Source organism: Salmo trutta, chromosome 21, assembly GCF_901001165.1.
Source record: "Salmo trutta chromosome 21, fSalTru1.1, whole genome shotgun sequence".
NCBI lineage: Eukaryota > Metazoa > Chordata > Actinopteri > Salmoniformes > Salmonidae > Salmo > Salmo trutta.
In genome coordinates this window covers 25,751,281-25,764,692 of record NC_042977.1, presented here as the reverse complement: position 1 = coordinate 25,764,692, position 13,412 = coordinate 25,751,281, and the positions used below count along the sequence as shown (strand labels likewise).

Genomic DNA, 13,412 nt, shown 5'->3' with positions numbered 1-13,412 from the left:
CAGTTGGGCATTAGCCAAAGATAACGGATGGGCACTGCTACTGGTAATTTATTGTCATGGTTGAGGCAGTGGTGGTGTGTGACTGAGATTACAAAAGGGGTGTCAGAAAGCACAAGCTGGGGCCTGATATAAGGTCCAACAAGACAAAAACGATATGATAAGAAATCATATCTGTATTGACTTTATAGCATAGCACTGATAATCTTCATTTGAATGGCAAAGTTGTGCAGGGCAATACATGCATTATTGAAGGCAATCTTGGAACTGTCCTTTTTATTCTCTACAAAGTTGAAAGGAGTTCAATTTATTTTACTCTTCCTGTGTTAAGACACAAAAACAGCTCTGGATAAAGGTTTACTACAGTATCGTAGAACCCAACATATCTTAGATGTCATTGTAGTGTAAAAATTGGTCTAAATGTTCCAATTTACCCTTCCCAGAAGTAGGTTCAAATCCAAGATAATTTCCTGCCCCACTCTCTCTCTGTCTGTCTCTTTCAAGCTAAACTAGGAAACGGTATCAGCCATTTGATGGAAACTTCTTTTTAAGTTTTTGTCTTTCTTTCTTCTCCTCCCCTGGCTCAGAGCACTTGAGTGTGCCTCTTACATCATATAGAGTTCCCATCGTACGTTTCTCTCTTTCTTCTTCACTCAACTTCATATGCTTTGTACTTCTCTACACATAAAAGTGTACTCACTCTAGGTTTCTCCTCAGGAGCTGGCTACCCACTTATAACCCTTCTGACACCTTCCGAATCCCCCTTTTCCTCCAAACTGCTCTCAACATTTGGGGACTGTTAAAGTACTTCCAATTTCCTGTCACCCTACTTCGCTCATTCTCTAACACTGGGGTGTCAGATGAATTACAAATGGAGAAATGGGCCCTTACAGAGACTGGACAGTCTTTATCTCATGAGCGTGTTATTTCTGTGGCCAAAGTTGAATCGGTGTCTGGGATCACCGGTATAGGTCCATCAAATATTCCTGTGGACATTCTCAGTGACAGGGCGCCTTTCTGAGTAAGTGATAGAGTGGCTAAAGAGCAGATAACTGGCAAGTGTCATCAGCATCAATCTCTAGTTATTCTGACTGGTTGCTGGGGAAGCTGGGGAGGTAGTGGAGGTGCTGAAGCAAGAGAAGGTTGGTTTTCTTGATGCTCTATTATTCTCAATATGCTCTCACAGAATGACATGATGTGTTTTTTTTTACAGTTTGTTTTTGAATTTGATTGGTAGCTGTGTAAGTTTTGTTAGACCTGTCTAAAACATGAGTGCTAATCAACATCATTCTAGTAGAAAATCATTCTAGTAGATGTGTCAAGATGTGCCATAGGGAGATGAGTCATAGTTTTGGGACTATGTGAATGAATATAATCATGCATACCTCTATACACCTGTACTTCCATGAATCTGTTCTTGAGTTATTTATCTCTTGAAGCAGCCAAGGTGCATATGGCACAGTATTTATTCTTACACCACACCACTGATGGTTTCTCCTAGGGAATGGGAAAGGTGTGTTAAGCAAAACCCAATTTTAATTGTGGCTGAAATGACAAGATTTATTTGGGATTGGCTTTTGTAAATGTTCCCTGTGGATATTCTATATTTTGCTGAGCACACTACTGGTAGGCCATAATTGCCTGGAATACTCTGGAGTTCATCCCTTACTATAGAAATGCCAGTGGAGCTGCCAATGCTGGACAAAAGAGGGGGCCACAGTAAGAGGTCATATACCAACTACAGCAGTACAATACCTTATACAGAGGACAGAATTGTACATATCTGTCAATATCAAGATGGTCTAACGCTTTAGGTAACGTATCCCATAACAGCACTTTATAGTTATCCACTGTATGGCATACCTCTCATGTTATGACTGATGTGTTGCCATAGCCTGTATGTTAGTATTGTCCTTTAAAGTTATTTTGGTTTGCTGTCTCTTTTTTGTCTCCTTTATTTTTGTTGTTGTAGTTCCATCCCCCTTATTGCTCACCATGGCAACCAGCACACTTGGGAGCTACCACACCTGAGCCTGATGAGCTTAAAGAGGCATGGGCAACATTTAAAAAGGAGCACCCAGCTCACTTCCTTGATTCTGGTTACTCACAGATCCTGTTGTTGATCTAGCCTTGGTAGACAAAAGGAAAGATTGGTCATAAGTCCATAATATAGGGAAACTGGTTGACAATTACATTGGTAGAAGTTGTTATGCTTTATTACCGCTTTTCACAGATGGATCCAAGGACCCTGAATGTGATGTGCAGATATGTAGAAGACTAACAGATGAACTGTCAGTAAACTCAGTTTAACTTTTTGCGATAATAGTTGCCCTCCAATGGGTGGAGGACACATAACCTGTCAGAATTATAGTATGCTTAGATTCTGAAGGAAATTATAGACCAGTTAGCCAAAAGAGCTTTGAAATTAGATATTGGTATTAATGTTCGACTGGGTGGAGGTGAGGCAACATGTAAGCTCAGAGCCATTTTGATAGATGTGTGGCAGAAGAGATGGGACTCTGAGCCCAAGGGACGGTATTTATATGCCCTCCACAGGAAGGTTGATGGACCAAATTCAAAGGTCAGATTAGGAAGGGAGAGGTGGTGATTGCGTTTAGGACATTGTACATTGAACTTGTCATTACATCTGATTGGCAAGCATGTGAATGGTTTGTGTTTGGTCAATGACACGGTGTAACATTGTTTTTAAATATGTTGATGAAGGAAAGTTTGAAGTGTAGGGTCATTGAGGTTGGGGGGGGGGTTGAAAGGGATATTGGGGAGGGTCTGTTAGTAGGGCTGTTTTTTTTTCTTCTTTTTTTTCTCAGAAGTACTCAGTTACGTAGGAGGATTTAGAAATGTTGTAAAGTGTGATTATCACACACTCCAGCACAGTAGGTGGTGGCATGCACTGTTAACTTTGGTTTGCGAAATTCCATTATATCATAGAAGAATTTCTCCCTTCTGCTGCTGGTGAGAACATGACTGGGTATGAGTTCGCCACCGCTGCCATGGTATGTTCCACAACCAAACCTTGTTGCCACCTGGACAGAGCTGAACGATGAGTGCTTCGATATACAACGTCTGCTATTGACCAGATTAGGGGCAGTCACTGAGTGAGTGACTGCTTGTTTCTGAGAATGCTGACACTTGCTCTGTTCTTCCCCCTGTGCCAGTGGCGAGGCAACATGTGCCAACAACGGACCTATAAGCGACTGGATGGAAACATACTGTTGGGCATCCTACCGGGGGTGGTGGCCGTCTTGCTCACCAGTAGCTAGGACTTAAGTCTGGGGACTGTGTTGTGTTTTAAATGTCAACCCCAACTTATTAATAAAGACTGTCTGTCAATTAACCACAGGTCATGATGTTGACATTATGAAAGAGTCTAGCAATTATCCCAACTTCCTTTGGTCATTAGGGTTTAGGGCTTGAGTACATTGCCAGTCTGAGCCACATCACACAGTCAGTACTCAACTGCAGACCCTGATGACAGTACTGTAAGGATGCATGTCTGCATATCAACATACTGTAATATTAAGATTTCCTCTTTTGTGGAAGGGCTTTAGACTGCCCTCTGCTGAAGGACGGCTTCTGAGCTACACTGTGGGTTAAATGACGGTGAAACTATAAACATTTAAAATAGATGTATATCAAGACGGCTGCTTGATGGGTTCTGGATAGAAGGGACTGTTTGAGACCTACATAAAATGTTGCTAATCTGCAAAACTAGTTAATGGTGGGTATTTCTCTGCTCTGTCAGTCAGTTGGTTGCATTCCCCATCAGATGTCAGAGATTTACATTAAACCGGCATGCTGAAATGCTGCAACTGAAGTCAAATCAACACAAGATCAAACCCACAGTACTTATAATGAAGGCTACCCATTGGGCACAGATGTCATTTCAATGTCTGTTCCACATTGGTTCACGTAAGTGAATAGAAATCATGTGGGAAAAAGATTGATTCAACCAGTTTGTGCCCAGTGGGTGACTTCATTAATGTCAGGCCAGAGAATCATCACTCGAGGCTGGTTTGAGTGAGGTGTTGGACTGTTCTACATCTTCATCCCAAACAGCACCCTATTAGCTATATAGTGCACTACTTGGGGGCAAAAGTAGTGCACTATATAGGGAATAGGGTGCTACTTTGGACACCACCCAATCTCTCACCTTCTACCTATAACAGGACTGAGTAAGAACATTACAGATGAAGTGATTTCCCTGCACATCCTCTACATTCACATGTCATTTGAGATTCTGTTGTCTGTCTGAGGTATACTGCCTGAGGCAGTGTGAAAAGCCATTCACAAGCCCACTGTCAGTGCTGGTGCATCCAATTCAACAACATCAACAGACAGAGGAGCACTCCATACCTGTTTAGAATAGAGGTTATTGATGTCCCAATGAGTCATACCTGGCTGCACCATTACCACTTAGGCTACACTTTACTCCACAGTGGCTGAGGTATATTCCACAGTAGCTGAGGTATTTTTTATTTTTTTTACAGTAGACAAGGTATAATTCCAGCAAGACATTGCTGAGAAACCAAGTCTGCATAATTAAATGTTGCCTAGTCCCAATGGTTGGTGCAATATGTACTAGGGATGAATATTTTCCCGAAAATATACCAAGTCTCAATACCGGGCATAATTCATATTTATCACGAGAGTCCTGGGAAATTCTGCAAAAGTCGAAAGTGCCCATTTAAAGCGTTTAAAACTATGTGCCACTGTGTAAAGATTTCAGAGCAACTTAAACAGATATTTAGTCATATGTTCCTCAATTAATTCAGCGCATTTCAGCAGTAGGCTATCTCGACACAGAACGTGCTCAGAGTGCACCCCGAGCATAGCGTTGTCGAATCACACAAACTTTGAAACGGCAGTCAAACAAAAGTAAAATGACCAAAGTTGCTAAGCTTGCTAGATAATCTCCTTCAACGAACGACAGAATATATCCTATATTTGGCAAAATTGCGTTGATGATTATACAGATAGCAGATAAGCTCATGAATAACAGGGAGATGAAGAATGAAAAAAGCTTAAATATCAAGGTACTGTATCTTAACGGGGACCAACTCTGTTTTAAAAATATCCATATCTACTCTCATACTGTTTGTTGAACACACATTCTTTACCGAAGAGCTCATATGGGCAGCAAGTACAAGACGTAGGAATTGTTATAGGGTATTTTGACATGCTGCCATAGCTTCGAATAGTCCCGCGATATGCAACTGTTCAGGGAAGTCAGGAACCAATACACGCAGTCAGTCAGGAAAGCAAAGGCTAGCTTTTTCAAGCAGAAATTTGCATCCTGTAGCTCTAACTCCAAAAAGTTTTGTGACACTGTAAAGTCCATGGAGAACAAGAGCACCTCCTCCCAGCTACCCACTGCACTGAGGCTAGGTAACACGGTCACCACCGATAAATCCATGATAATCGAAAATTTCAATAAGCATGTCTCTACGCGCGGCTGGCCATGCTTTCCTCCTGGCTACTCCAACCCCGGCCAACAGCCCCCCCCCCCCCGCCCCCCCGCAGCTACTCGCCCAAGCCTCCCCAGCTTCTCCTTCACCCAAATCCAGATAGCAGATGTTCTGAAAGAGCTGCAAAACCTGGACCCGTACAAATCAGCTGGGCTAGACAATCTGGACCCTCTCTTTCTAAAACTATCCGCCGCCATTGTTGCAACCCCTATTACCAGCCTGTTCAACCTCTCTTTCGTATCGTCCGAGATCCCTAAAGATTGGAAAGCTGCCGCGGTCATCCCACTCTTCAAAGGGGGTGACACCCTAGACCCAAACTGTTACAGACCTTTATCCATCCTGCCTATCTAAAATCTTCGAAAACCAAGTTAATAAACAGATCACTGACCATTTAGAATCCCACCGTACCTTCTCCGCTGTGCAGTCCGGTTTCCGAGCCGGTCACGGGTGCACCTCAGCCAATCTCAAGGTACTAAACAATATCATAACCGCCATTGATAAAAGACAGTACTGTGCAGCCGTCTTCATCGACCTGGCCAAGGCTTTCGACTCTGTCAATCACCGTATTCTTATAGCCTTTGTTTCTCTAATGACTGCCTCGCCTGGTTCACCAACTACTTTGCAGACAGAGTTCAGTGTGTCAAATCGGAGGGCATGTTGTCCGGACCTCTGGCAGTCTCTATGGGGGTACCACAGGGCTCAATTCTCGGGCCGACTCTTTTCTCTGTATATATCAATGATGTCGCTCTTGCTGCGGGCGATTCCCTGATCCACCTCTACGCAGACGACACCATTCTGTATATTTCTGGCCCCTCTTTGGACACTGTGCTAACTAACCTCCAAATGAGCTTCAATGCCATACAACACTCCTTCCGTGGCCTCCAACTGCTCTTAAACCCTAGTAAAATCAAATGCATGCTTTTCAACTGTTCGCTGCCCGCCCGACTAGCATCACCACCCTGGATGGTTCCGACCTAGAATATGTGGACAACTATAAATACCTAGGTGTCTGGCTAGACTGTAAACTCTCCTTCCAGACTCATATTAAACATCTCCAATCCAAAATCAAATCTAGAATCGGCTTTCTATTCGCAACAAAGCCTCCTTTACTCATGCCGCCAAACTTAGCCTAGTAAAACTGACTAACCTACCGATCCTCGACTTCGGCGATGTCATCTACAAAATAGCTTCCAATACTCTATTCAGCAAACTGGATCCAGTCTATCACAGTGCCATCCGTTTTGTTACCAAATAACCTTATACCACCCACCACTGCAACCTGTACGCTCTAGTCGGCTGGCCCTCGCTACATATTCGTTGCCAAACCCACTGGCTCCAGGTTATCTATAAGTCTCTGCTAGGTAAAGCTCCGCCTTATCTCAGCTCACTGGTCAAGATAACAACACCAGCCCTTAGCACACGTTCCAGCAGGTATATCTCACTGATCATCCCCAAAGCCAACACCCCATTTGGCCGCCTTTCCTTCCAGTTCTCTGCTGCCAGTGACTGGAACGAATTGCAAAAATCGCTGAAGTTAGAGACTTTTATTTCCCTCACCAAATTTAAACATCAGCTATCTGAGCAGCTAACCGATTGCTGCAGCTGTACATAGTCCATCTGTAAATAGCCCACCCAATCTACCTACCTCATCCCCATACTGTTTTTATTTACTTTTCTGCTCTTTTGCACACCAGTATCTCTACTTGCACATTATCATCTGCTCATTTATCACTCCAATGTTAATCTGCTAAATTGTAATTATTGGCCACTATGGCCTATTTATTGCTTACCTCCTCATGCCTTTTTCACACACTGTATATAGACTTTCTTTTTTTGCTACTGTGTCATTGACTTGTTTATTGTGTTATTGGCTTGTTTGTTGTTTATTCCACGTGTAACTCTGTGTTCTTGTCTGTGTCACACTGCTTTGCTTTATCTTGGCCTGGTCGCAGTTGTAAATGAGAACTTGTTCTCAACTAGCCTACCTGGTTAAATAAAGGTGAAATAAAATAAATAAAAAATAAATGCATAGGTGAGAGACGTGCTTTGATAATGTAACCTATGGATTACATAATAAAGTTAGGAATTTGCATGCGAGACAGGAGTCAGGGATTGGAACTGGATAAGAAAATAGCCTAGGTCGTAGGACAGGACTGCTTATTTGTGACAGAGACGTCAGTGATCTTCAGGTCGGAAAGTCAGAGCTCTAGGAATAGGCCCGAGTTCCCGAGTTGGATGACCGTTCAAACCGATTTTTCCCAGTTGGAGCTAGTTTTTTTCTGAGTTTCCAATTGTTTTTAACACGGCAAAACTGTTGTCCATTTCTCTCCAACCCTGTTCCTGGAGAGCTACTGTAACAGTGTAGGTTCCGTCCCTCTCTTCGCCCCAACCCGGGCTCGAACCAGGGACCCTTGCACACATCAACAACTGACACTCACCGAAGCATCATTACCCATCGCGCCACAAAAGCCGCGGCCCTTGACACGCAAGGGGAAACCCTACTTCAAGTCTCAGAGCGAGTGACGTCACTGATTGAAATGCTATTAGCGCGCACCACCGCTAACTAACTAGCCATTTCACATCGGTTACACTCACCCCCCCTTTGACCTCCTTTTCCGCAGCAACCATTGATCCGGGTCAACAGCATCAATGTAACAGTGTAGGTTCCGTCCCTCTCTTCGCCCCAACCCGGGCTCGAACCAGGAACCCTTGCACACATCAACAACTGACACCCCACGAAGCAACGTTACCCATCGCGCCACAAAAGCCGCGGCCCTTGCAACGCAAGGGGAAACCCTACTTCAAGTCTCAGAGCGAGTGACGTCACTGATTGAAATGCTATTAGCGCGCACCACCGCTAACTAACTAGCCATTTCACATCGGTTACACTACCCTCACGTAGACTTTGCTCCAAACCAAGTTGTAACTAACCAGATTCAGTGGATCAACCAGCTAATTATTAGAATCAGGTGCGCTAAATTAGGGTTGGAGTGAAAACCTACAGGATGGCTGCTCTCCAGAAACAGGGTTGGAGAACCCTATTGTAGGGGTTTCCTCTAGAGTTTATTAAATGTATTCGGGTCACGTGTGCAGTCCGGCAGTGCCAATTATGTGTGTGCTTTGAATTGATGGTGACTTTGTGTGAAGTAAATAAGCTAGGCTAAAGGCTTCCATGCGACAACCTGTTTTGATAATGTTGCATAACATTTTTTTGCTAATCTGCTGCTGCGCATGTTGTGTATTTTGTTGAATTTTATTAGTGCGACATTGGGGACATGTTTTATAATTTCCCGGTTCTTGTCATTGTATTTTTTCGGGAAATGTGAAGTGTTCCCGGAGAGTGAACCCAGTTATGTTAATCACTAATATGTATTTAATGAATGTAAGCAATAACGAATATTCACCAATTATTTTGTGTATTCACACTGTGAATGAAGATGCCCTTCTATTTAAATACGCACATGCATACAACATAATGAAATACCCTGCCAATATACACACATGCCTGCTCTCAAGCATTTACGCACGCTCGCACGCATGGACGCGCACACACACACACACACACACACACACACACACACACACACACACACACACACACACACACACACACACACACACACACACACACACACACACACACACACATACCTATCAGTAGCCTCAAAACCTTGACGTTATCCAGCCATGCAAACTGAAATTGAATAATGTGAGCTGTCTGCTTTTTAGCCTCTGATGTTTGGTTGTTGATGTGCGCTTCACTAGTCTGTCAGTTCATGGATTTATACTCTAAATGGCTGCTTTCACTTGAATTGCTTCATCACAAAAGCCCCTCATTTTGCAGAGATTGTACACAGGGCTGCAAAAATACCTTTTACTGTGTCTGCTGAATTTCTCCCTTACGTGGTAAGGGTTTGATATTGTCTCTGTCTTCTCTATAGAGATCCTATTAAATTACTAGAGGGATTTGTCATAAACTCTCAAAGTACCATAATGGGGGCGAAAATGGCAGACATCTTGGTCAGGGAGAAATCCAAAACCAGTTTAATTGGAATGGATGGCAGTTGAGGCATAGATTATGAATTTTCTGCTTTTTACTTATGCAGAAAAATAAAAGTAAGGCATGTGATGTATCAGAAAATGTGCAATGGAATTATAGTCAACGTAAAATATTGTCATATATACTGCTGAAAAAAATGAAGGGAACACTTAAACAACACATCCTAGATCTGAATGAAAGAAATAATCTTATTAAATACTTTTTTCTTTACATAGTTGAATGTGCTGACAACAAAATCACACAAAAATAATCAATGGAAATCCAATTTATCAACCCATGGAGGTCTGGATTTGGAGTCACACTCAAAATTAAAGTGGAAAACCACACTACAGGCTGATCCAACTTTGATGTAATGTCCTTAAAACAAGTCAAAATGAGGCTCAGTAGTGTGTGTGGCCTCCACGTGCCTGTATGACCTCCCTACAATGCCTGGGCATGCTCCTGATGAGGTGGCGGATGGTCTCCTGAGGGATCTCCTCCCAGACCTGGACTAAAGCATCCGCCAACTCCTGGACAGTCTGTGGTGCAACGTGGTGTTGGTGGATGGAGCGAGACATGATGTCCCAGATGTGCTCAATTGGATTCAGGTCTGGGGAACGGGTGGGCCAGTCCATAGCATCAATGCCTTCCTCTTGCAGGAACTGCTGACACACTCCAGCCACATGAGGTCTAGCATTGTCTTGCATTAGGAGGAACCCAGGGCCAACCGCACCAGCATATGGTCTCACAAGGGGTCTGAGGATCTCTTCTCGGTACCTAATGGCAGTCAGGCTACCTCTGGCGAGCACATGGAGGGCTGTGAGGCCCCCCAAAGAAATGCCACCCCACACCATGACTGACCCACCGCCAAAGCGGTCATGCTGGAGGATGTTGCAGGCAGCAGAACGTTCTCCACGGTGTCTCCAGACTCTGTCACGTCTGTCACGTGCTCAGTGTGAACCTGCTTTCATCTGTGAAGAGCACAGGGCACCAGTGGCGAATTTGCCAATCTTGGTGTTCTCTGGCAAATGCCAAATGTCCTGCACGGTGTTGGGCTGTAAGCACAACCCCGACCTGTGGACGTCGGGCCCTCTTAACACCCTCATGGAGTCTGTTTCTGACCGTTTGAGCAGACACATGCACATTTGTGGCCTGCTGGAGGTCATTTTGCAGGGCTCTGGGAGTGCTCCTCCTGCTCCTCCTTGCACAAAGGTGGAGGTAGCGGTCCTGCTGCTGGGTTATTGCCCTCCTACGACCTCCTCCACGTCTCCTGATGTACTGGCCTGTCTCCTGGTAGTGCCTCCATGCTCTGGACACAACGCTGACAGACACAGCAAACCTTCTTGCCACAGCTCGCATTGATGTGCCATCCTGGATGAGCTGCACTACCTGAGCCACTTGTGTGGGTTGTAGACTCTGTCTCATGCTACCACTAGAGTGAAAGCACCGCCAGCATTCAAAAGTGACCAAAACATCAGCCAGGAAGCATAGGAACTGAGAAGTGGTCTGTGGTCCCCACCTGCAGAACCACTCCTTTATTGGGGGTGTCTTGCTAATTGCCTATAATTTCCACCTGTTGTCTATTCCATTTGCACAACAGCATGTGAAATGTATTGTCAATCAGTGTTGCTTCCTAAGTGGACAGTTTGATTTCACAGAAGTGTGATTGACTTGGAGTTACATTGTCTTGTTTAAGTGTTCTCTTTATTTTTTTGAGCAGCGTAATTATGCAGACAGTTTATAAAGGTTTTTATACCAATTTTCTGTATAAATGGCCTTTAAAATATATGTAAACAGACCATAAATGTCTCAGATTTGATTCCTGGAAAGCTGTGAGTGCTAGTATATGATATAATATCAGTACTTACACAACAGGTGGTTCTAATCCTGAATGCTGATTGGTTAAAACTGCATTCCAGCCGGTGTCTATTCCACAAGTTACCACCAGCTAAATCTACAGTATGATGTTAAAATGGCTTTTTACTTTGTCCCATCTGACTGTGCAATCCACTGGCTCATCGGCCCAGACAGGCAATTTATACATTTGATCAACACTATAAAAAGCATCTCGACATTATCTCACATTTCTTTTAGACTAACATTTAGTTTTCAACAGCGGAGATTTGTATAAACCTTGCCGTCTGTTTCTCCTACATTTGCAACATTGTTTCAATATTCAAATTCAGCATCATTTCATGAATATAGACAAAGAAATGTCAATTGAAAAAAGGTCAAACGGAAGTGCAGTATTTCCTGCTTCAGTTTGAAGTGATTGTGTTAGCTGTGTTGTTGGCTAGCTTCTCTGAACAACAATGTCTTGACGAGAGAGAGCCCATTTTCTATGCCAAGCGATATCAGGCCTCATTAGCTCATTGTTATGGATGTATCCAAATACATGTCACTAGAAAACAGCTTAAACAAATGCAAATGCAGCTACTTTGTTGTTATTCTGGCTGCACTGTTTGACGTGAATGTACAGTAAGTTAGCAGTAGTTGGCTAGCTAGCAAGCAAGGGATAGGAACGTTGCCAGCCAGTATGGCAATGGAACATTTAGAACAAAAGATTTGTTTGTGTCCGTAGATGCAGAACAAAAACACTGATCAACTGTCTCGCGTCTCTGGCAATCAAATTGATAGAATGAACAACCAGCTTGGGTAGCAACCCTAGATTTGTGTTGGGACTATATCATGTGGAAGGATGAAATAGTATGAATAAAATCATCAAAATAACGTTTTCTATGAAAATATGTCAACCATTATTGGAATATGTTGGTAACCCGTAGTATAAAAGTGATAATGCACTCGAAGTCGGTGTTTGTAGGATATATTGACAAGGATATATTGACTTCGTCTCCGGCCTAACAACACCCGTGCCAATATATCCTACAAACACCGTCTTCTCTGGCATTATCACTTAATTGTTGCATTTACGACTTGTCTAAGTTCTATCATCAACTGATTTGAGCCAGTGTATGACTAGGGATTGACTGCACTGTTAGAATGGAATGTTGGCATATTTACAGTTCATTTTTATAATTAATGGAATACTTTCTCTAAAACTGTCTGGCCAGCTAGCTAACACACATACAGTTCAGATTTTATTTTCACATTCATTGTTTTAAACATTATCTTATCACAGCACTGGGAAACCATGGTTGACCAACTCCCTGACCAACATGGCTGACCTTTTGACTGTCATAAGAAGGTTCATGTCCATTCTAGTCTCCTACACCACATCCTCTGAACATTCTCTCAAAATCTCTCATTAGACAACACAACAAAATGCTTCCCTTATGAGTGAAAATTCCCTAAGCCGGAAATGGCTCTCTTTAAAATCACACACAAAGCGTTCTTTAAAAAGCAACTGAAAACAACATTTTCTATCAACTAGAACATCTCAGAAGTGTTCCATCCTACCTGTTTCACTTTCAGTTAAATCTCAGGGCTCCATTCTCAGGGCTCCATCTCAAAGCCACGTGGATCAGGTAAAGAAACCACATGCAGAGGGGAATGCAATGCATACGCTCAATTCCAGATGGCGTAAAGAATGAACAACTCCAGATCCAGTCACCCACGAGACCTAGGGATGTGCATTGTCCTCATTTCAGCACCGTTGAGAACAGCTCCAAGGAAAAAAATGTCCATTACAAGAAAAAAGATAGAGAAAAAGCTGGGGGAAAGGAGAGAATGCCAGCTCAATACTCTCTCACTCTATCTTTATCTCTTTCTCGGTCCCCCTCTCTCCACTCTCTCGATCGCTCTATTTCTCTCTCCCCCCTCTCTCTCTCTCTCACACTTTCTCTCTCTCTCTCACACACACACACACACACACACACACACACACACACACACACACACACACACACACACACCCACACCCACCCACACCC

At 43.4% G+C, this 13,412-nt stretch overlaps 1 protein-coding gene across 2 annotated transcripts in view; it reads right to left on the bottom strand.

Annotated features, from left to right (window-relative positions):
- cdh18a (cadherin 18, type 2a) overlaps nucleotides 1–13,098 on the bottom strand; it is a 79,925-nt gene extending 66,827 nt beyond the window's left edge. For both annotated transcript variants that reach the window (XM_029704913.1, XM_029704914.1), the window contains exon 1: nucleotides 12,940–13,098. The gene's annotated coding sequence lies outside the window, so the exon portion shown is untranslated. The remainder of the gene's footprint in view (nucleotides 1–12,939) is intronic.
- Between the last annotated feature and the right edge of the window lie 314 nt (nucleotides 13,099–13,412).